The following is a 25881-nucleotide window of genomic DNA, read 5'->3' as shown; positions in this document are numbered from 1 at the left end:
AATCACACTAACTGTTAGCCGCATTACGTAATTACGTCGCGATGCCAGTGTACAATTGGTTGGATTTCAGACACAGTTTATAATGAACGCATTCGCGTCTAGCCTCACTGTGGTTTTTGAGTGTTGGTTCAGGGTTCAGAGTAGCCACTTGCACGCCGAGGACATTTTCTTTGTTTTTTGGTGTTTTGTTCAATAAAAACACATTTCACTGTTTATACACTCACTAAATATTTTATTTTCTTAGAAAAAATACTAAACAACAAACAAGAGACTGCATGCAAGTCTACTAGACATACAGTAAGAAAACCCAAACTATTAAAAACAGTTACGGAATGTTAGAAAACAAAAAAGAACACGAGTATATCAGGACAAGATACTACATTTTGGTACGAACTCTCTAACTGCTCATAGTAAGTTTGAATCAAAGTGGCACTTCAGCGGGTCACCTGGCCAATCAGCGAATCAAAATCAGGGTTAAGGTAAACCAACACGTTTATAAAGACGAGGACAATCAGGTAAACTAACTCGAGCGAAGTTAGCGATATCATTTGATGATGTCCATTGTAAGGTATGCTATCAACGACGCCACATAGCGTGAAAACAATCATGATACTATAATTACGTAATGTCACTAGATGGCGTACTTCAAGTGTTGAGAATATGCCGAGGATGTCCTATATGCACATCGTGGCTTTCTCTGAAAACATTGTTTCATTAAGTAATACATAATATAATCTTCTGATCACCACTCAACTTCAATGAATAGATTACTCTGATGCTGTATATATGTCAAAATGTAATTGATTTGAGCATACTGTAATATTCACAGTTATGAGCGCCACATGTCTAACTTTAAATAGCTTGCGTGTTGCATACAATAACGTATTTCGTATTTTCATGGATCTCGAGTTAGACTGCAGTGCATATGGTATATTTGTTCAGAACGCTTTGCCTACATTTAAGACGTAACCAGTTGTATTCTTTCGTGACTTATTAGTAACAATAATCTCGTTAGAACCATAATTAACTTGGATGCCTTTGTTGTGTGAAGAATTAACATCATGTACCGTAATTATTTATATTTAGTCCTCATATCTGTTTTATATCGGTATTTTTTTTATATTTATTTAGTCCTTATATCTGATTTATCTCACATTTAGTTTATTATGACTTTTGCACCAGCTGACTGTGCATTGTTTTTATTATTTTGCTATGGGAACCAATGTTCCATAATAAAGTATTAATAAATAATAATAAAAGTGTTTGCTTGCTTAATGAATTACAAATCTCTAATAATAACTTTGAAACATTAAATACAGAAAAACGGTCTTACATTATATCGATTGAAACAAATTTTGAGGTGATCCAGAATCTTGGCGTGCAATGTAAATGTGGCGTGAAACATACATTAGGATCCGAAAATGATAATTATGTGGTTTACCCACGTCATAAAGAAGTTACGGTTTGGAAACATTTTGGATAATGTAAATCGCGTATATTTAAATTTAATGTTGGCTAAGATCTGCATACCTGTCAAAATGACACTAGTGTGTAATTTCATACTGAATATACTGTCATAAATCAAAACAATTTAAAAAAATGTAATTACGGGAAAATCCCTCGACATTTGTTATTACCGAGCAGCCTGTGGAACGCGACACCTGTTCACATTTCACCTGCGCAACACAGTTGGTGTACATATCTGTAACTTATGATATGAGTTTCCCAACAATATTGGATTTAATAAACAAATGTAGTAATCTTTATTTGTTAGGAGCCTTTGGCTCAGACAAATTAAAATTACTATAGGAGTTTGATAAATGTGATATTGTAGGGTTACGAAGTCGATATCCTGTTTATCCATTATATTCATTTTAAAGCTTCTGAAAGCTAAATACAATACAATGCAACGCTCATTGTAGTCGCAGTAATGAGCATCTATCACCGCCAGTTTACCACCTTATTGCGATTAAATAATAGAGTTAGTTTTAAAGCCATCGCTGTATTTACTAGTTTTGGAGTCGATTCAAAGCGTGATGAATCGACAGTAGTCAACAAATGTCTGTACACGGAGAATTAGATGTTGGGGGGAATCGAAATGAAGTCTCAAATACATTTTATATCACACACGCACTTCAGCAGACATCAGTAATGTGTAAAACCGGAAACGTATTGAGATATTTGCGGATGATGTTATAGTCTGCTACGGACCAATCAGATTACTGTGATTGTTATTATTGTATGGAAGATATAGCAAATTACACTGTCATGATACGCGTACATGGAAACATGGAAACCACGAATCTAACTCGAATAACAATTTGCTTTTGTATAACACGAAATGATGTATTTAGCATGAACGATGCAATATTGTCGGTGCGTTCTTGGAATACACATGCTGAATCATAGTTCCAGCAATAGAGCCTCCCTACGACATTGTCTGATCTATTGTAATTTGCATACCAAAATCCAGATTGAGGCAAGAGTCATGTTAATCATTGTTTTATTCTTTTTATTATAAAAAACTTCATAATGCCGACTGGCGTCCATGATATTCATTTGACCCTTCGATAATTGCAAATCACGAAAGATGTAGACAGTTATTACCGTCTTTCGTGTTTGGATGTTTGTGGAAAGATATTCTGAATTGACAAATCCAGCATTATGTTTTATGTTTGATTATTTATTTATTTATTTATTTATTTATTTATTTATTTATTTATTTATTTATTTATTTATTTATTTATTTATTTATTTATTTATTTATTTAATTGTTTGTTTGTTTGTTTGTTTGTTTGTTTGTTTGTTTATTTATTTATTTATTTATTTATTTATTTATTTATTTATTTATTTATTTATTTATTTATTTATTTATTTATTTATTTATTTATTTATTTATTTTTTAATTTATTTATTTATTTATTTACTTATTTACTTATTTATTATTTCGACCTTACATGTATTTAGTGTTTATAAACTACGGCTAGGCCATATATTGCAAACTAGAACGAGCAATGATATCCCGTGAGATTCGGGACGGCGACTATAACTTTTATACGCACGTGACACTGTGTGCGGTGTAACGACAGCTTTTGTATTGACAATCTGAGTTAGTTGAGCATGCCTGTCAGATTATAAAATATATGAGTTAAACTAAAGAGTGCCTAATACACGCTGTGTTGGTTTTGGTTTCATGGGGATTTTCTATTGACAAGACTATGCATAAGGAATGCATGGATATAAAGATACGATCATGCGCTTGACAGCAGGCCCGTAACGTGAGATATTGCATTGAATTTAGAGGATCGCCTAATCTTGTATAATTTTACCTACGCTAGTCAAACGGTGGATTATATACGAAATAATGTGTTTCAAAAAAGAAAGTGGCACGCATGCTCTATGCTCATATATTGACATCATAAGTTTATGTGGTGTGTTTATGTCATAAGTTTATGTGGTGTGTTTATGTCATAAGTTTATGTGTTGTGTTTATGTCATAAGTTTATGTGTTGTGTTTATGTCATAAGTTTATGTGGTGTGTTTATGTCATAAGTTTATGTGGTGTGTTTATGTCATAAGTTTATGTGGTGTGTTTATGTCATAAGTTTATGTGGTGTGTTTATGTCATAAGTTTATGTGGTGTGTTTATGTCATAAGTTTATGTGTTGTGTTTATGTCATAAGTTTATGTGTTGTGTTTATGTCATAAGTTTATGTGGTGTGTTTATGTCATAAGTTTATGTGGTGTGTTTATGTCATAAGTTTATACTATATTGAGTCAAACGTGGTATCTCGGAATCTTGGCCAGTACATGAAGTTACCAACCTTAGGGTGGGCGTTACATGTCGTTATAATATTGCATCGGCAACATCAGTGATTGACGTGTCATGGAAAATTGTATTGGTCACACCAAGTAGTATACATGAAATGTTTTCCATCAATGTTAATAGCGTGTGACAGCCATGGTGAACTGTAAACACCAACACAGAGTTAAACTCAGCATGTACAGTGCGACTCGTTCAGTTGTGAAAGAATGTCCTATTTGCATTCTCCCCGAGTTTCCCTTACAACAAGATTGACATGCAACTCTATATCACTACATGAAACATTCTGTAGTACTCTCAGAACCAATGAGACTAATGTATATATTCTCACTATAATGATACAAAGTTAGAAAGCACCCCGCATTGTTGACATATATGTAGAAATATTTCTAATACTCACATTTTATGGTGGCTTCCCTTGCCCTCACATTTCACAAGGTTCCGTGCAAATATTTAAGATGGCCTCACAACCTTTGTACTCAACAAATAAATGAGAATATCAGGCATGACTACACAACTGACTTCATCGTGACTCGAGAGGTGCGTTACAGGCGTTTTACAGCGTGTCCAATTTGAACAGACTCAAGATAATGACCCATCCCCGGGGAGACATTCAGTGACACCTGTAACCGTTCATGAGGAATTACGCCCACATATGTATTCATATCGAGTCTCGTGTCTCTTTAATTATCATTATGTAATTATGTGTTTGCCGATCGTAATACGGAGCTACTCACTGCACGTGAATAATCCCTGAATTTTAACATAGCCTTGCATGTTTATCGCTACTCTCATTTGATATGAAACCATATCTAAACGCATGTATAATATTGTGACACTAAGTGAAATACAGTCTGTTATAAACATTTTTACATCGTTTGGTGCAAACCAGAATAACCCATTGGCAATATTCAATAAAGTATTATGTAATATAATAACAATAATAATCAACTGAATTACTTATTCATAATATATCCGTTCACTCAAGCGAAAAATAAAATTTCTTGATTGAAATTGAGTTGGAAATTGGTGATATAGTTATAAGCGTCCAGTAGCATGTTTGACGAGCATAGATTACTACGTAATTTGGTAATTATACATTTTCTAATCCAACGTGAAATCGACTCGCGTGTCAAAAAACTGACACGCCAGGGCCACCAGAGACTGTATTGTAATTCCCTTTGCTTATCAAACTGATCGAAAATAGCGTTTTCGTCTCCAGCCTCGTCTAGGTTGAAGTCCAGACAATTATCTATTATTACGTTTTTAGTACATTATCTAGTGAGTCATATTTCCTACCTTCTCTTTACGTAATCCGTCCTACGGAAAAGTAATTTATCTGCTGTGATATATTCATCCGACGATGGAACTTATAAAACAATTAAACCGGAATAAATAAAACGCTATAATTGACGGAATAATGTTAGTTTGAAATTCAAATAAATAAAAATAAATTTTGTTTTGTTCAAATTTAGTAACTCGAATTTTGATTACCGGTTAACCGAATTTCGAAAAATAAAACATTATGCAATACAGAAATATCTATGTTGCCGCAACGAGAAGTTCGGTTAACTGTTAATAAATATTTGAGTTACGATTTGGGCGTGGTTTTTAAAATAGGAGTGGTTTCTAAAATATGAGCGTGGTCATTTTTGTTACTGGGTTCGAAACTCGATGACCATATGAACAACTCATTTATTGCAACTTACCAAAGGTATCCCCCAAGGATATTTTTCGGCGACTCTATTTTAATGATGATATACGGTGGGTGCCACATGTGAAGCAAGATGCAATCACGTTTTTTAGAAACACTTGACATCATGTATTCCTTGGAGTCCAATTACTTTTATCTTACTGATTTAACTATGTATAGTGTAGTGTACTTGTCAGTTGTTTTGTTTTGATCAATCATTTGCTACGTGTTATTTAAGGATTTACGGTTGTGAATATAATTTCCACCTTTCTTATATATAATAATATAACACGGACATTTATATAGTGCAACTATTTTACATCGAAAGAATGAACTTATTCGCCAGAATCATATCTGATTCAATAACAACTTGTTTGGAGTGTGCGTATCACTAGGAAGGGTATGTAAGTAAAGACTGATTTAAGATTTTTTGAACGAAAAACTATAGTGTAGATATTTTAAGAAATATCGAAACAATAGGAGGTAAACATTTACAAATGAGAGCAACCTTATTTTCACTATTATAAAATGGCGCCATAGAATATGTAGCAATAAAATGAAAAAACAATCCCTAAAATAAAAGCTGATAAAATTAGCCTCACAGTGCCCAAACCCCTAAGCAAAAACCTGATCTAGTAGAACTCCACCAACAAAGGTATGTTTGCCGTCCCGCAGTTATCATGCATATTTACTTCTGGAGGGGGACGTCTTTATTACTGACGGCAAAATTGATTGCCTCAATAGACCACCCATCATCTCAAGGTAGATAGAGAGCACAATCAGAGCAAAGGGCTCCCATTTAGTGGTAGACATTTTTCCATTTGTGAGTTCAATACATAAAGCGATTTTCGCAGTCCCTGAGAGTTGAGAACAAAGCTCTGCAGAAGAGATTCTGGAATGGAACTTTGACCACTAAGTTTTCACCGATGGCTTCAATTTTGCAGCTTTTTGCATAACAACAAATTGTTAATGCATTTAATTGGCTTACACACAAAAGAAATGGATGAGTCAACGCTTATTTAGTAAGGCTCGACCCATAAGCACTGGAATGCCTAGCAAAGTTCTATATGACAGCGTCAGACTTACTGGGCTTGATTGTGTTTCTATCCATTGGTGCAGAGTATAATGTTGGGTGTGGCTACAAGGGTAGCATCCAAACATGGGTGACTAAAATCGTGAAGTCTCTCTATAAATATATAATTATAGCGTGTTTGTCATGGCATCGGATCAACAATTCGCTGTGTATCGTAAGAACAAAGTTTAATTTTATGACTTGTACCCGCAGTAATAAAAACTGGTAAGATAATAATCAGATGGTAGAGTAGACTGTGTCATTCATTGACCCTTTGGACCCTTGCCTCAACATAGTCGGAATCCGACTTCTGGTGATGGATGCAGGCATGTAACGTCTTGAGATCGTCATCTGAATGAACGTCGCGATACAATATCTCAATGGTGATCAAAATGTGCATGCACCTCATGTACAGGACATACCATTTTTTGTGTCGCCACAGCAAGTCTTGATTATCATAATCCTTCATTTCTGCATGACAATTTGTTTGCTTTGTGGGTCAGTCTTCACCAACATAATTGTTATCTATTAGCAAATCTGTTTTGAGAAAGTAACACCAATCCGAACGTGATTGGGCAGTTTGAACTTACATTCAGGTTTCTAACTGTTCACAAACGATGGAAAACACAAATTGCTTCGGAGATAAATTTGGATATTGCGAACAACCCTGAGAGGCTTCAGCCTCATGATAATGAAATGTACGACCCAGCAAAATGCCATCATGATCGGCCATCAAATGACATGGTCAGTTGCCAACCACTATTGAACATAGTTTAGGTTGTGGTTAGAGAAATATAATTATTTAATATATAATAACTCTTTCATTTGAATACAAATTGTAGAGTGTGAACAAAAAAAACATTTATATTTTCAAAGGGATTTTAATCAAGGTGACCATTAAATTCAAGGCTGCTTGAAACGAAAGTATACGGATGGTGATAACCACACATAAAAATGTAAATGATTTTTATCTCTATTGAGTGGTTGCAAACCATAACCTATAGATTAATTCAATTCACAGACGAACCTTGATCTGAGATCTAAACATCTCGAGAGAACAATATACAATTACTATTGTAGATTGTATTTTGGATTCAGTAGAATATACTTAATTACCACTTGAACACTAGAATATGTCATTTGTACATGTTAATCGGCGCTAATCTGTGTAATATTTCACTAATCCCCAATGGCTATATACATTCACTGAAGTACATATTGATAGCGTATTCCATTAAATGATGGTACTGCACTTACTAATGTACTTTAAATACAGATTTAAATCTACGGATGCATACAATCGACCTTCCATAGTGCACTTGTAGAGCGAGGTCTTCTGTTGGCAGTAGTCAGAACACAAAACCCCCTACTATGATATGTAGGTTCTTGGAGTCACACTGGTTGTGTTGATCGGATGTCTAACCAGTTTTTTGAAAATACAGAGACTAAGATATAACAACTGGGACGCAACATCAAGATGTCTCATTTTACTGTTACATGTACTCCAGCATGAGTGACATGTTGATAGGCTTTGTCAGGAGTGAGGCTATGTGACACATTCTGAAGATCTGCGCAGTAAGATTTCTAAGTACAATATTAATAATTCTGAAATTATTTTTCCTACTTATATATTCAACTATAAATTATTTAAGTCATCTTTTGTTTTTTGTGAGGAATGACAAGTCTTCAAATGTTTTGTTGGCATATATAATGAGCTTGTGATTGAATATGATAACAATGTTACACAAATGGCCTTAGATGGCAACAATGTCATTTGATTGATGTATATGTCATGTTTCTTATGATATATGGCAGGTGACACATGTGGGTAGGACTAGCTTGTATGTGCTTATTTAATAACGTATCTAACATATCATTCAAGAAGGGAACCATATATATAGAATGTTTACTTTATCACAGGATAACGTAAACATCTGTTGGCAATTAAATTCATTTCAACAACAACAACAACAACAACAACAACAACAACAACAACAAACTAAATTTAACTAAATTTGTTAATTCTGATGTTGGTGATGTATACAAACAATAATGAAAATAATCCTGATGATGGTGGTGGTAATTTGGATTCGGTGAAGGGTTAGACGCGATATAGAATTCGACTTCGCCTCACACATTATCTTGCATAGACCTTTACCCTCAGCCAATAAGGCGGTGCAGTGATTCATTTCAGTGTAAACTTGCGCAGTAAAATGCGAGCGAAGTCGAGCTCATTATATTAGCGAACAATTACTGTTCCAATTTCAATCTTATATGAAATTGAGACAGCACCTTAAAATTGAATACAATATGATATTCAAAGACTTAATGGGACATTATTAAAATACAACAACGAAGAGGAAACTGTCGCCTGTACATTCCTTTATCATTATAGAGATCATTCTTTGAAGTCAGCAGTCGAAACACATTCCATATCACTACGTTAAAAAACACAATGCTTCAATAATATAACTTATTATGAATCCTCAGTTGTTTTTACTGCCGAATATTAATAAATACATCTTATAACGCATACATACATCTTAATACATATACCATAATATGGTCATCGCTTTTACTGCACTCAAATAAACATGTGGCACGTCATTAAGATTTGAAAAACAATGTTCTTCAATAATGTAACTTTGATTTAGGCGAGGTGCCGTGGTCATTTTTATGTTCGTGATTTGTTTGTAAATTATTTTAATGTAAGTCGTCCCGCAACTTAAACATATAATATTCATCATCGCAATGTGTGCCGTAGCATGTGATAGTTTGGCAGGAATTAGTATTTTCTATGCATTTGAATTGACATACTCTATCTGCAGATTACAGGTACGATATCTACATCGTATGTATATGACACATGAAATCCCTGACTCATTCTCCGTGGAGTCTGCAATAGTGAACTCATGACACCAGGGAGTTTCTGGTTTAGAAGGCGGCCCTCGGCGATTTTATAGCCAGAAAGGACGGTGGCTCTTTGTCTCGACCCACGATATTACTTGAAATATTCTCACAGTTTCCCATCACTGAATTAATGTGATACAACACAGAACGTTGTAATACATTGTAAGTTACAAGTTATACTATATTTATACTATGTTTACTCCTCCGTTTTGGTGTTTTTCTTAAATCGCACCCCTTGTACAGAAACGAACTACAGAGAGATTTCTAAAAATCCATGATCAACTTCAGTACCAGCTGCTGTGTAAATTTACATACTGTCTGCCTGAACATAAGTGTAACTTTTTGTGTAGGTGAACAATGGAGTTATGAGCAGAAGAAAAAAAACCGAGGCGTCTACGTGTAATCACGAACCATTTGTTACAATCACTATAACTCGTTTACTTAGGTCAGCCAGTAGAGTGGTCATTTCATGTATTGGATGATCAAAAGAAACTGAGTTTGAGTCCCGGGTTTGTTGCTATTTTCTAGAATTCTCTCTGGAATTCCTAGAAATCCAACCGGGTGGTTCTACACTTCCCTATACGTGTTCTTTTCTCAGTTTCCAAATAATTACCACACAATACAATATCGTGAAATCACGATCGTGGGATGTTCTGTCATGACAGAAATGACATTTCTTGAGAAACAGGTACCCTCGGAGAAGAGAAGTAAGAACGCAGCAATAAACTATTTGTGTCAATAGCTGATGATGAATCACACTTATTTTCGCTATCAAATGAGATGCACAGAAATAACAAACAATATCGACTCCTGAGCTGCCATGATTTAAATTGAATATAATTTGCCAAAAGAGGGCGTGATTTCGGCCCGATGCGTTTGCTTGGTCAGAGCTATGTTAAGACCTAACTCTTTTACACACCGATGTTTTGCTGATCCGAGCCGGCGCGTGTCGTTGAGCGCCAATAAAATGATGTCGTGTAATCGATATATATATATTTCTGCCAATATATAAAGCCTCATATGAACCTCGTATAAACATTAAAGTGGGAGAGTCTGCCCATACAGGTAGACTGCCATTGCGTGTCGTTTTTACAAACAAGTATCTACGTACTAGCCTTTGAGATTTATTGTGCGTTGATATCGGCGCTAAGGACTTTCTCCGCGTGTGCAGATGAGTCGTCATTTCTACTTTAAACATATATTCATTATAATTCACACCTCTTATTCCGACTGTGTTCTATTCTATTTGTAGGACGCAAGGCATTTGGGGATGCAGACCAAAATTACACATGACAACACAACAGTATTATAAATGGAATTTCACGTAATTCGAGATGTTCATCTAGTGTGATCGTAGGCAGCAGTATAGAAAAGTATATTTTATTTCACTTACTATTATTTATGTCATGAATATTACATATCAAGTATCTATTTCTAGCAGTTGTACGGTGACGTGGGCACATAGTTATAACAAATAAGTAGGTCACTTTCTGAAAGTTCTAATAAGGAACTCGAAACAAGTGAACTATGTTAAGTGGACATATGGGGTTAATATACTGCATGAAATACCACTTAAAGGACGGTGGTCGTCTCGTTTTCGAATTTCATGTAAACGAACAATGTATCTTGCATGCGTTGTATTCGTCACTATGATACCAATGTCGAACATGTGGCGGTGCGACGACCACCTCCCTTTGTAATCGTCGATTCAATCAACATTTTGGAAAGGGAAAAAACACAAAGAAAGTTATTCTCGTTGGATCTTTTTCAACTTTGACAAATATGCTTTGATTCCCACCTATTTAAATATTTTAATATAAGTAAGTGTTCTTGTCTTGGTTATTTTGTTGTAAGCTCTGAGTACGTCTTATTCTATATAGGAAATGTATTTACGTAGTTCGAAGGTTTCATTGATTACAATTTTTAATATTTTCGAGCATCGAACAATCCTTCAATCTGATAGAATTCCTCACAGATTTTTCAACAGATAAACTATTTTTTGTGTTACATTTTTGCGTTACATTTAGACGAATCTGTATCTTAGTTAAAAAATGTCATTGATTTGAAATCACCAACTGCGTACCTGTGGTAAGACGTGTATGTGTGTTTGTGTGTGTCTGAAAGTGTGCGCGAGTACTCGAATAAAAGGTCGCACGTAATCGCATAAGACTGTCATGAGTTTGTAACACTTACCGTCTAATAGTGACACACTGACAGTCGGCCGTTCACTCTATCATTGATTCCTTCAACCCACTGTTACTCATACTGTATCATTTTATGAACACCCGAGTTACGAGTTTAGTATAAATACTAAAAGCACCTGCTGAAATTGAAAGCATTTTAGCTGGTAATCACCCTATTTGCGTTGAATTAAATTGATATTGCTGGTAAGCTGCGGTAATACAAACATCCGGTGGTTTTGTTTTTAAGAATAATACACTCCGATCCGTCTAGCTATAGAAATCGTAGCACTGCCAAAAATCAGCTTTGAAACTGTCTTGGATGAGTCTGCAAATATCCGTATTATAATCCTTCATCGGCCTATGTTCGATCACTGATTAATTCTCGAGTGTCCGATTGTGAAGCTGTGCAACATCAGGTATTATGCAACACTGAGAAATTGAAATAGGTACATTGCAAACGTTCAGATCGGAAGGAAACTATGAGCAATCATGTTTCCGAACGTTTAATAGAAGGCATTCCAACTGACAGTTTCAATTATTTTATTCATGTCACTTCCTGTTTAAGTTTAATATCACTCCGTCACCTGCGGCTATTGCCAGTCTCACGAAAACGTCAATCCATTTTCACGCTGTTATTTGAACATATTTTGAAGATGCAAGGTTTTGTAGCGAATACGACCAGCAATCAATCAGAGTAAAATTAATTAGACGAATTTTTAAGTTCAGTAAAACGACCTCGTCAATGCACAAAAACGCGCTTCATTGCACGTGGATAGAACAGGGAAACATGTGACATCATTGGATTCGTTCATCCAAAACTTACGGATTAAATGTTAAGCATTGTCAACCACTATACTCCATATTGTATGAACGAATACCACCATTTTGACAGTTTATCAAATCTATAGCATTTCTAGATAATAGACGGTTGACATATATTCTTAATATCAATGTGAATAGTTGGTTCCACAGTTTGTTTCATGCATTATTAGATATTTTTCTAGCTGTCTACTGTGACTTTCAGTACACTTGCAGATCTGTGTTTTTAATTAAACATGTTTTCGCAATCACCATGAGCTATTTGTCATTGTTGTTTCCTTGCGTGGATTTAACTAACGTAATGATAAAACAACGCGCGATTTATTACTGGCAGATAGTATTTCCAATTGCGGACGCTGCTGTCTCTGAGATTTCTAAGAGTTCAAACCCAGCGAGGAGGTCGCCACCATAATTACCGGGCGTCGCCTGTACAGCATATGCACGACAGCTGAATATGTACTGAGACTGTACAGCAACATATATACGCCCAAGCACAATACGAAGCTGTTTTACGGAAATCGTACATCTCAAAATAGGTATTTCACGACACAATGTCATTGGAAAGATTTAATAAACTGTCGTGGCTAAGCACCTGCCCCAGTAACTCAGTAACGACGTCCCTTTCATGACTAATCCTGGGACAGGAAAGGAGAATAAATAGTCAATCAAGAAGTCAAACAATGTGCCATGCATCATCTATTGCTTTCAATTTTTAAAAATCAACTTATGTTGACTCAATAGATTCTTTCAGACTGGGGCAATCGCCAATAATGTACGTAGATTACTAAATGTTAAGAGTTTGACTAAAATGTGCCTGTAATTTCGATTGCTTCCCATCACGTGTTCATCACTGCTGGTGGACAGATTTGTCCCCGAGGAGGTTCGTAACTGGATAAGTTGTTCTGACGATGATTATACTAGGCTTTATTTGCGTAAAGAATTATATTTTCCATGTTCCTTATGACGTGGGAGATTCTAATTGCGCTTGTCGATCTAGTCATTGTAAGAGCGCATTTACTGTGGCAATGCAGCAAAATACGTATGGTTCAACGTAAAATTATGTGAGCCGGTGACTAATAACATCTATTGGTGGGCGAATATTTATGATTTAAGACATGCGATGATCATAAATGTATATGCACGTTCTCTCTAAATATAATGATATGTTTGTCAAATACACATAAACGCCCTTTGTGGTTGAATTGCGCAATGTATTGGTGACATCATTTACGATATCAATTATTATTATCTATTTCAAGCCGCTGTGTTTATTTCCCGGTCACAACTTCGAAAGAAGGAAAGATATAGTGCTGAAAGTACATTCGTCGCGCATGGACAATCCTTACACGACTCTGGTCACATTTCAGCGATTTTCACGGTTGCAAGTGATTACAAATTCCACATGTATTTCTAAATTACCAACATGCTCCTGACTGTTCAAACAGAAAACACGTGGTTACGGTCTACATCCCAATTTATTCTAATGAACCGTATATAGAGCTACAATTTGTACATATATGTACGATATGCTACAATGTAATAACTTTGCATATGAATGTGCATAATTTATCTATGAAATTAGGGGGATATGACAGCTCACCAGTAAGACTGGTTACTCTCGGTGAACGCGTAATTTGAGAGGATATCAAAATTATACAGATTATGTTTATTGATAACATAACTGTCGCGTATGAATAAAATAAGAACACATATAGACCGAAAGGAACGTAACGCTTTTAATTTTGTTTGTCATTTCATGTAAGCAATCAAAGTGTGCTTGCCGCGACAAGAATTCTCACCATTATTTGATTTATCCTGGACAGCGCATTCAATAAACACAATAAATGTGTTCAATGTGATCCTCCAATGAATGTGAGACTCACGGTCTAATTCGGGAAAACTGGAACGTTGTCCCCTTCTCAACCTCCTTGGAAATAATCACTAGCCGAGTATAAATAAAAACAAAAATAAACAATTTTAGCATGAGTATTAAAAGTAAAGTGTATTGACTGTAAAAATAGCACACGCACTCTCTTTTAATATATTAACCCTATCACACACATGGTAACCTAGCAACAAGGGAACCAGAAACTTGATTATTTACGAGAGAAAATTGTCAGCCAATTCCGAGTGGAGTAACACAATAGAAACGCATAGCTTGTGGTTATTACCTAGACTTAGTAGACTTCTCGTGTCATTAAAAAAAGTCGATTGAAGTTAGTTACTTTATGAATGAACGGAATTAGACGAGATTGAACAATCTAATAATAAGAAAGGCGAATAACAAAGGTATTGAAATTGATCAGTCTGATTGTGTTTATAGTGATTGTTCAAAGTGAATTGTCATCACATACTGTACAGTAGGAACCCCGATAAAACTGCCTCCCTTTAATAAACTAGGGTCACGGGGCATATGCTTTTATTATATGATGACGAGGAATACCGTTGTTTGATAATGGCAATAAATGGCGAACTCTCTAGCAATCCAATACGATTTCAAAAATGAAATGTTTGTTCACATGTACGTTTTTTCTGTTGCATTTTTACCGTATCTGGTTAATATGGAGTTATTAGGAGGATACCGCAAAGTATGCACGAAGACAGTACAGCGGGAGTATAGAACGAGACGCAGCAGATTTAGATACGACGGCGTACTGTCTGAGTGCATACTTTGCGGTATCCTCGTAATAACCTTATTATTGTAGATCTTTTCCTCCCAACATTACATCATGGGAATGCCGAAATCCAAAAAGTTTAGAACAGATTTAGCGAACTTCTTTGTGTGGAGTCCGGTCAAACCCTTGGTGCTGCCATATTTGTTTTTATTATTAGAGGACGCTCACGCGTGTAATCTCTTCATATTTGGAATTCGCATTTCCTAATATGGTAGGATGAAAATACCCCGTAAAATACCGCAACATTACGGCACGCTATAACTTATGGCGTTACGGTGACATATGTAATCGCATATATTACTAGTATTTAATACCTAGTGAATGACGGTTGTAAACCAATAACTGACAATTTCTAAACTGATTTCTCCCCATAATGACATGCCCAATACCACAATATATTAAGCAATCAACTCATATTCTGGCGTAAAGGGTCATGTCCCCATGGTGTAACCAAACAAACAATATTACATAGCTGTTGAGTCATCTAAACATGTGTTCGCGTGCAGCTTTGTCACTTGCTTTTACTGGAGATTCTAATTTTAGTTTATGTTTCTACCTAATAGGTATCGTGTTGCAAATTAAACACTATAACAATTTGAACCCTTTTCACAAAGAGTTGAGTGTCCATTATTAAAAAAAAAAATTGGTTTGTCTAGTTTTTAAAATCCATTTCTCTTTGAAGAAATAATGTTTTATTTGGCCATTTATGCATTTATTTCGGTAAGAAATCAAAGTTGATGACTTGTGTACAAATAAATAATTACGCAACAACAAGAACAAAAACGTATGATAATTGTCGGTTCCACATTTGAACGCCTATTTAGGAAACCATCGGTGGTCGTAACTGCAAATGCGAGTTCCTGACGTTTTATTGTTCAACCTCTTACTGACAAATGATGTCGGGTAATAACGTGATACTCATGTACGGGAAAGCGGTATTTTCTGGTCGACAATTTTAACATATAGTTGATTCCACAAATTGCAAATATCATTTAAGCCAGACAATGCATTGTCATAAACATATTTCCATAAAGAAACATTCACAATTTACTATGTTGTTTTACTTCGTATTCACTAGCCGGAAATCTGGATATTTGATGAAAATTTGCTACTGAAAGATGAATTCTAAATGAGCAATACTTTCACTGACGTACACGGCTCCGGACACTTTGCTGAAAATGGCCATCCATCTGGCGACACGAACATCACGTACGTATAGTGAGCGTATCCAATAAACACTTTTCATAAACTCTTCACCTGTCCATCGGCCGATAGAGTACAGAAATGACGCAACGCAGTGTCCAAATATGGGCAATAGCACGTTATATTCCAATAACTTGATTAGCCCTTGCAAGCAGTTCGAACATTTGGCATTATCATCTATGCATCTCCACGCAAGCTCAAGGTATTATTACAAATTATGTGTTTAAAATTATTTTGTTATTTCTCTTAGTTTCAGATAACAGCTAATGTGTTTGTATTAAAGTTGCATTTATTCCAAGTTTAACTCGATGGTGCCGTACGTATGTATGCACACGTATATATGTGTATATTAAACCATAAACATCTCGATGGCTCGGAAATAAATTGATTAGTTGCAATTGGGTAACTGGTAGTAAAATGTACGGCGATTGCATATATTAATGATATGGAACGAATTGCATTTATTCAGTATGCACTCACAAATATTCAAATTCAATTTCGGCGTTAAATTAAAACGCTGCAAGACGGCGACGGATAAACAAGATATCAAATTCGAAACCCTACAAAATCCGATGTATAAAACTCATATTATAATAGTAATCGTCGTGTGTGAAATATACTACACTCGTTTAATAAATCTGAAAACGTAGGATCACGCATGAGAGATTGTATATATCATTGTCAGTTAAGTATATAATATGTTAGTCAGATTACGTAGCTCGGGTGTTTATCTTAGTTCCGGTATTAAATTCGCCAAAGCCCGTTAATTTCCTGTTAATACAATACAATATAAGTAGATTTACGCTAAACCTGTTATTTATGTCAAAAACATATACAACTATAGTAATTTGATTTGATCGTTAAAAACAAAATGTTATGTTTGTTCCGCAAAAGAATATTAAATGTCAGCATTTATCACACGTATCACGCAGTTACAGAGTTATAAAACTATGTAATATGTTTCTATATTACACCCCTGATCTGATTGGTTCTTGCATACAATTTGAACTTACGACGCCACCAACTAGGTACCCTCTAAAATGACAAAAAATAGCTCGTTTAATGAGTGGACGAATATTGTTCGTCAAAACTGTTTGAACTCTGGCTAATCTGAATGTACTTTATATATACAACATGCATTTACCAATGTGCGATTTCGTTTTCTCCATAAACGCATTTATTGTTTCAAAACATTAATTATTTGCTCATCGCACCCGATAAGATGAATCCTCGTTTTCGTACTTCATCCGAAATGCTACTAATTACACTTGTTTAATAAATACGATATTACAAGATTAGATTACCTTTATTTAAATTATGCAATATTTCAAAACCTGTGTACCGTGTTAATTAATACTTGTATCTTAAAACAAATAACATAATAAGCTAAATACTGTCAGTGGCTAAATGTCCGTGACGTCACAGGATGTAAAGTACATGTAATGTTCCTGTTCTCAGTCTTTGTGAAATTAAATAGAAAAGTCTAATAGGAAATACCTTTTAACAGGTTTTGACGCACATTTCTTAGTAAAAAGCCAAGAGACACATTCAATCACTCTGTCACAGAATTGACCTTTTGCTGTTAGTGGATAAGTATAGATTGAAAAGGGTTATCGGATATGTGGACGGGTATCCAAGATGAATTAAAGAAGAGTGAAAAGCTGACCTGCGATACAGTAATCAGTGATAGTGAATTGTCAGAAGCTCTTTTTACTTGTTCGGCAAAACACGTATTTGCTTTGAATGTGTATGATACTTGTTTCCTTATATGTATGTAAATTAACGCAGTAAATGAATAATACTTATATATTTAAACGCCGCGTATAAATGATTTTAATTGAATCATTCTAATATGAAACTTCAATGAAACCTTTTATTTAACGTCAATTAGACTCCAACGTATACAAATATCGCGTTAATTACAAAGTAAATGATTTACTAGCATCCAGTCAAAACCATTACCATGGAAACAGGTAAATGATTATGTGCAATCATATTTCATTTCAATATATGCGGCTCACGAAAGACGTAATAAATACATACTGAAATAGAACAAATATCAGGTGACTTGAATCAGAGCAGGGCATAACTCCTTGTTTAGATCAAATGAGCATGCCACAAGAAAAAAAAACTCTTGGTATGGCGCGTTATGAGGACGTGCTCCAGAAACCATATATCATACATGTACGTAACCATGTGTTCAACATATCTTTACTCTCCAAGTGAACTACTTTAACATCGTGTATAAGTGATCAAAGCTGGCATGGCATTGTTACAAATATTAATATATGCCACTTTTTTAAATGACAACTCTTGAGAAAGTATACGACAATACTCCACGAATGAACGATTTAATTTCAAGGTCGAGCTTTTAAATTTTCTTGTATACGTTATAAAGAAAGTTTAAGATCCATCCTTTTAATCTGTTATATTGGCTGATAATATAATCATGTCACTAATGGTTTTTGTGCAAATCCTGAACAAACTAGTCGCCCACTGGTTATCATATAGCATTCTATCGCAATAAAGAAATGATCCGTCTTGCGATGAAATGCCCGATTAAATAGATCATTGATCAGTCTTTCACAGTGGAATTATCCCGGGGGAATGCCAACGAAAATGCTACAATTTATATTGTTCCCATGCGTCACCGACAGGTGGGTATTCTAAACCCCTCTCTTATGTTTTTAATCTACCCTTTCATGTCTGGTTCCTGGTTATTTATTAATAACATGGCTCGGACGGGGATATTTGCTTAAATAATGGACTCAACTACGCCTCACCAATAGTCACACACATACCCGTCCTTGTCTTATTATCTTGCATCAGTATTTACGTCGTCCTTAATTCCCTAAATAAAGTACTGCACTACCCTTCAGTTTAATACAACATTATCAAATCAGTTAAAGTAGAATGTGAGCTGCACAATTCCGATATTAGTTAATATTATTTTAATAAATACATGTATACCAACATGACGCAATCTCTAGTTTTATCACAGCAAATGAGCTTAATTTCCCTCATAAGAACATACTTTATTCGGGCATGGGATTTGCTTCAATGCAAAGGACGATGAGCGCCATGTTGGAATAATGTTGCCTTTGGTAATGGCCGACGCTATATACTGGCTTGGTGGGTCTCATCTTAAGTTACTATGTGATAGAATAATTCACACTAGCGCGTTTATGCCTTTCTTCACTGAACAGAGCGTACCTGGCAATACGTAAAGGGGTATGGACATGTGTTTAACACATCTGCATCCGTGATCCGTGTTTTCGCGAATTTAGTACAGAAAAATGTCATTTAACTTAGGTGGCATTTCTCAAATAGTAGCAATATTGTTTATACCCAAAATTCACTTTGTAGTAATCAGTAAATTCCGAATATCACTCGTACCCGATATCTATTCATGTATCTTTGCTATATAGCTATCGTTTTCAAACTACGAGCCTCTTGTTTACGATCATATCTATTTTCATTCACTCTATACTGAGCATGCGGTCGTATTTATGTTGGTGGATATCACATTCACACTCTATGTAAAACGTGCATCATAATGTTTTGCAATCGATAACATCGCTTGTACATGTATATACGCCACGGGAAATGAGATAAATGTGTGGTCTGCTACAACTACTTGGTCCCGCCCGCCAGGAAGTATGCATGAATATGCACTTTTGGGTTTTTTGTCATTTGCAAATGTCTCGTCGTTAGTGTGTAAACTCATACGTTTGCAGGGGCGTGTAGTTGGCGTAAAGCGCTGCAATTACTATGGAATGTTGAGTATTGGCTCCCAACAGAACTTTACACTGAACATTAAATAATTGCTTGTTGATAATTTCGCCGCAATGTTTTCCAGGCTAAATGTAGTCACATAAAAATCGCAGTGACGCGATAAAACACAAAGTCACAACGTATTTAAGGTGACGAGTTGAAGATTTTCCTAAACCAGTAATTTTATGTTTATAAAGGTTATATTTCAGTGAGTGGAATCGAAAGCGACATGTCCTTGAGGTTGATCGCCGTTCTGAAAAAAACAGGACAGCTTCTATGACAAGGTCGCGTCATATCTATAAGAAATATGCTTTATTGATGCGATCTGTCTAAACATGCAATATAACACAAGTGTTTGAATATATAATATATTTACTCACCTGCTCTGGTACTGTGTTCCACGGGGTCGGTTTACACTGATAAAATTGGTCTTTTTAGTCGGGGTGTCGAAACAGCTAAATGCTTACACCTTGAATTGCACCACCGGGAGCGAATGAACGTAATTAAAACGAGTCAGTTGTAGCTGAGCTGTATACAAAGCTATCGGTGTTCTGATCCACTCTCTACTGAATAACGCTCACAAGCAGCGCGTGCTCGAAAACCTTGTAAACGATCTAGAGCCTGACAGCCGCGATCATCACCTGAGATTTTTACCTATGACGTCAGAATGTTGTATGTGTTTAGGTCAGGGGTTATCCGTACATCAACGAAGACGCAGACGATTATGTTACACTGGTAAACAACCGAGCATGACGGGAAATTAAAGTAAAGCTTATTTTCAACATTATCTATTTTTTATAATAACACAAGATAGCTTGAGATGTCCTTTATTTGCAGGCCGATGTCGCATCCTGGTACGTGACTAAATGCGTTCTTACCGAAATCAGGTGTTTAAAACACCTTTTAGCAATATTAGTATTTGCTACGTGTTCGTTCCACGTAATAGAATACTGCTATTAGATTGGCATATCATCAAGCCACTCGTATAATTACGATTAATACTTGATGTAAGGTGTTTTTTTCTTAATATGAAATGTCTTAGTCGGGTGAATTGGGAAAATAAATCATGAATGAATAAATAAATACGAAAAGTTCATATTTAGTGTTATGTGTTAGAGACTATCGTAACATTATAAAATGTGAGGGATCGACCATTAAATTTTGTTTAAAATCTGTCTTGGGCAAAACCAATTTATGCAACACACAATTTAAAATATACTAGTATAATATGACGTCATTATTAAAAGGAAGGTATAACCATTTTATAACTATCGAAATGTTTTCAAAGTGACAACACAGATTACCTAGTTTGGTTTAGTATACATCGTGTTTTAGGGTTCAACAAACATTCGGTTCACGTATGGTGAACTTAACTAGCGGCTAACAATGTCGTCTGCGGTATTCTGCCAATCAGTACACCATGCCTTCAGAATGCATAATAATGAGCACCTTCGGGAGCGCTCAGTATAAATCCAAGCAACATATAATTACATTTTACATACAATCAACAATAATATTATATATATATATATATATATATATATATATATATATATATTCCCTGCCGCTAGAAAACAGTAATTGTGAAAACCATTAATCAACATAACATATTAGCGGAACAAATAGTAAAACTATTACAATTATTATAAGTTAATAAAAACAGAGATGACAAACATCCCAGAAGTGTGTTCTGTGAGCTTATCTGTGAGCAAGAAAAAATCACGTTTAACTGTGAACATCAGCAATGCTATCCTTACGTAATATATTTTGTTTCGTTCAAAGGCTAATTTATTATTAATGCTAATATAGTGCAATATATAAACCTCTCATCACCCATGGTAATAATATAACTTACGTAAACCTCTGAATCCTGAAAACTCACCTACGACATTGATAGTCTGAGTTGAATTAAAATGCGACTACTCCTCCTCCTCCCCTCCTCTCAATTTCTTCCCCTCCACGTCCCTCATAATGTTTGATAAGTAAAACATGCATGTTTTACTTCACCCCAATATTTAAGCATAATATGTTAATCATCCAATTCGATATTTGCCGCGACTCAGAAAATAGTTTTAGGATCTCCAAGCTTCGAATCATTTTTGTAAAATGACAGATGGTGACAACTACAACGTATCCCCTGATCTATGATGCAGACAATGTTGCGTTGGCTGTGACGTCAATAAATGAAATGTGTTTGCATTATAGGTGAAATGGCGTATCTCTTTTAAAATTCACTATCTTGTATAAATTAAGTTCGTTACAATAATTTTAATGAAAGGTATGTCATTGCATGATAATACACCCTAAATGTATAATATGATACAAGACTAGTAATAACCCTCTCTAAGACGACAGCGTTACGTTTGGTAGGGGTCATTAATTAAAAACTCTGGTTGAACCAAATAAATTTCGACACCGGCAACCCAATAGCTTGTTATCAGTTAACATTCGCACATATGTTAAAAAATAGACCACTGTATTGATTTAGGTGAAATAAAAGATGGTTGACATCACATGAATAAAGCGGATATATGCATGTTGTCATAACCACAAAAACTTTGTTGAATTCATCAGAACTTGTTAGCGGCTTGGCTCCGGTGAGACTAGCCAAAGGATACGTCGTATTGCATCGATTACACCATTACCTATACTCTAGCAGTTACACGTTCTGTGTGTGTTATTGAAATGAGAATTCAATCAATAAGGACATCTCGTTCATCATTGTGTATATAAAATGTTGATGTTAATTGTTTGTCTCGTGTTAATATTGAGTTTTATTGTAACACATTGGATTATTATATTAATCAATACGAAAAGACTGTTCAATACCATATATGATGGGGGTTTGTATTTTGTAAACAATAAAAAAGTATAGAATAGTTAATACAGCACGATTCAAAATCGATTATGTCTACAGAATTTCGTGCGAACATTATATATGTATTTGTACGCTGACATGTGTTTTGTGAGCATCCGTCAATTCCGATCAACAATATCAATAATAGTGGTCTGCCTACTCTGCACGGAATTCCGCTATTTTCGCTATTAATGATTTGTCTAGCCAGTGAATTGTGTAATGATTTGTCTAGCTAGTAAGTTACATCGGAAAATTATATCCTTATAAAATATGTAAATGAGTGAGCCATATGTAAAACTTCCAGTGTCAAGTTTATCTCTACCCTTTAGACTTATTTATTGTAAAACTATTTCATCCAGTCTATGAATGTGGCCTCAATATGACGTGTTTTCGCTCAACATGTATTTATTTGTCCGCCTTGCCGGATATTTTATTCAACCCCGGGTCAGCTGTTTTAATCAATTCTCGCTCATATTTGATGACAAATACTCTAATTGTGATTTGTGATTTTTGTCAAGAAATTGGAATAAGAACAAGAAATATAAGTTTTGTCTTTTTTTATCTTGGCAAAGGTTTTGCTGAATGTGCAGAATATTCTAATTCTACTGTTCCCCAGCAGATTTATATTTCAGTTTATGAAAACGCTATAAGAATGTCATGTGACATGTTTATCCGTGTGAGTCAACAAATTACCATATTTTTCATCCTTGTTTAAATTATCAGTTGTCGCGCTGTAATTAGTTATCAGAGATGTAACACGCTGCGACTTGGTAAGAAGGAATTGTTAAATTTGATATACCTCGAAATGTTTAAAAATGTGTAGTATGGTGAAAATGTCAGTATACCACTGTGTGTCTCATGAACCAAATTTGAATAAAACTGTGACGTAATCGAACGGAATACCAAGGATTCAAGAAATACCTTAAAGGTCTATTTGTCATATATATATGTTATATTTCTATAATTATTTAGTAATTATGTTACTCTTGATTTTACTTGGCTACAGTTTGATCTACGGCCGTGACTGGTCACTGAAATATATATTTTATATCGATATGAAGTATTACCTAAATAAATTATTGCATGTTCCCCGCTATAAAATGTTTAAAGGTTACTGAAATGCATTTTTTTGCCAAAATTATTTCAAAAATACAAATATTATTAGTATAATGTCATATTTACAAAAGACAAGTCATTGGAAATGGCACAGTCCCGTCGGTATTTGTTCAAAGTGATTTTTTAGAAGCTAAACACCAGACACCCCACAAAAGTTGATTATGATGTCATGCAATTGCAGAAGAAAGCAAAGACATATTTAAATATTCAATTGAAGTTGGTGTGGTTAGCATAATTTTAGATTACATCAATATAATGGTGGAAAATGATTTGCAGCAAGGATCCAACCTGTTTAATGTACGTACCAAATTGCATTAAAATATACACGATGTGGTTACGAAATGGCAAAACTGTTGATGTTATCATTCGACTACCTTCAATTCGATCATGAAATGAGTTTATATGTATATGTTTGATGCGATCAGTCATAACATGTCAGAATTATGATCCTGGAAGAGCATTTGTTAAAACAAAATGGCCACTCGTCGGCCCTTTTAATCCGACCTAAAAAAATAATGACGTGTGTCTATGCCAAAACACTTTCATGCACACTGATTAAAACAACTACTGTTTTGCGTGTAACCAAAAATATGTTATATCATATTCCAGTTTTATATTAAAATGCAAAACAGGAGAATAGACTATCATATAGCATACGATAACGATTCGATAGTGGGTGATATGTAATATTTTTTTCATATTAAAACGTGGCAAATTGAAATTGCATATATAGAGAGTATGAAACGATTCAATAACATCTTAATTGAAATCTAAATTTGGCTTTTCCCAATGAGTGCGAGGAAGGACATCGATTGGATGGAAATGAGTGCACACTGTGATCTATGCCGGCTGAAATGAAAACGGATATGATCAAAGAACATTTGAATCAGAAATAATCCCTTTAATAATAATGCCGTTAACGCAAATACGGCTATACTTACTCGGCGACAAAACTTGTCGATAATTTCAAAATACATCCCTTCCATATAGTTGACACGTGCTTTTCAATTATTACGACTGCTTTGTATCTTTAGATCCGTGTTTGCCATTTCGATAGGATAAGCATCAATTACGCTCGGATTCTTGTGATATATGGTGTAATCAGGAACACTGCTTATTAGAAAAAATATATAACACATTTAGGTTTGTCTCTTGGATTATTTTCATTCCAGTTCGTAACTTATATTGTCTAATAAATGCCCTAAGCCATGTGAATAGCTATTTATCATTTAATTGTTCAATGACGTCATCCGAGGAATGACACAATGTTGTTGAATGTTTTCATGCAGAAGTATGATGTATTTGGAATTACCTTGATGGTAAAAGGATGTCCAATTGTACTGAGACGAGCGATTCATGTAGTGTACATGCAAATTGATGCAATTTTAACGTTTATCGTTTCTAGCAATATATCAAAGGAACGAACGAGAAATGTTTGAAGTACATTCATTAGTAATGGTCCATCTCACTAATTGTGGCATTCTTAAAACTATGACACAAAATTGTATATATTGAAATTGGCTGACCAGACGAATTTTAAGAATCGATGCATTAATTCTACTTGGCTGGGCTAGCCTGGGAAACTAATTTACTAGTAATCAAATAAACTTTTTAATAACCATAACCTGCATTAAAAACATGCACATGAAAAATATAGTACAATCTTCCCTGGAAGAAGAAAAGCGGAGCGTATATGGCCTCCGGTGAAGAACAAACGTTATGCAAAGTGAAGTAACAGAAATATTAATGTGTGTAT

General features: G+C 35.0%; 1 protein-coding gene across 1 annotated transcript in view; it reads right to left on the bottom strand.

Moving 5' to 3' along the window:
- Window positions 1-20784, bottom strand: part of LOC100367399 (neuronal acetylcholine receptor subunit alpha-10-like) — a 90029-nt gene extending 69245 nt beyond the window's left edge. The window contains exon 1 of the mRNA XM_085504782.1: window positions 20533-20784. The gene's annotated coding sequence lies outside the window, so the exon portion shown is untranslated. The remainder of the gene's footprint in view (window positions 1-20532) is intronic.
- Window positions 20785-25881: the final 5097 nt, after the last annotated feature.

Source organism: Saccoglossus kowalevskii, chromosome 10 (genome assembly GCF_978046115.1).
Source record: "Saccoglossus kowalevskii chromosome 10, keSacKowa6.1, whole genome shotgun sequence".
NCBI classification, from domain to species: domain Eukaryota; kingdom Metazoa; phylum Hemichordata; class Enteropneusta; family Harrimaniidae; genus Saccoglossus; species Saccoglossus kowalevskii.
The sequence above is the reverse complement of the archived record's forward strand: the minus strand, read 5'-3'. Positions and strand labels throughout refer to the sequence as shown.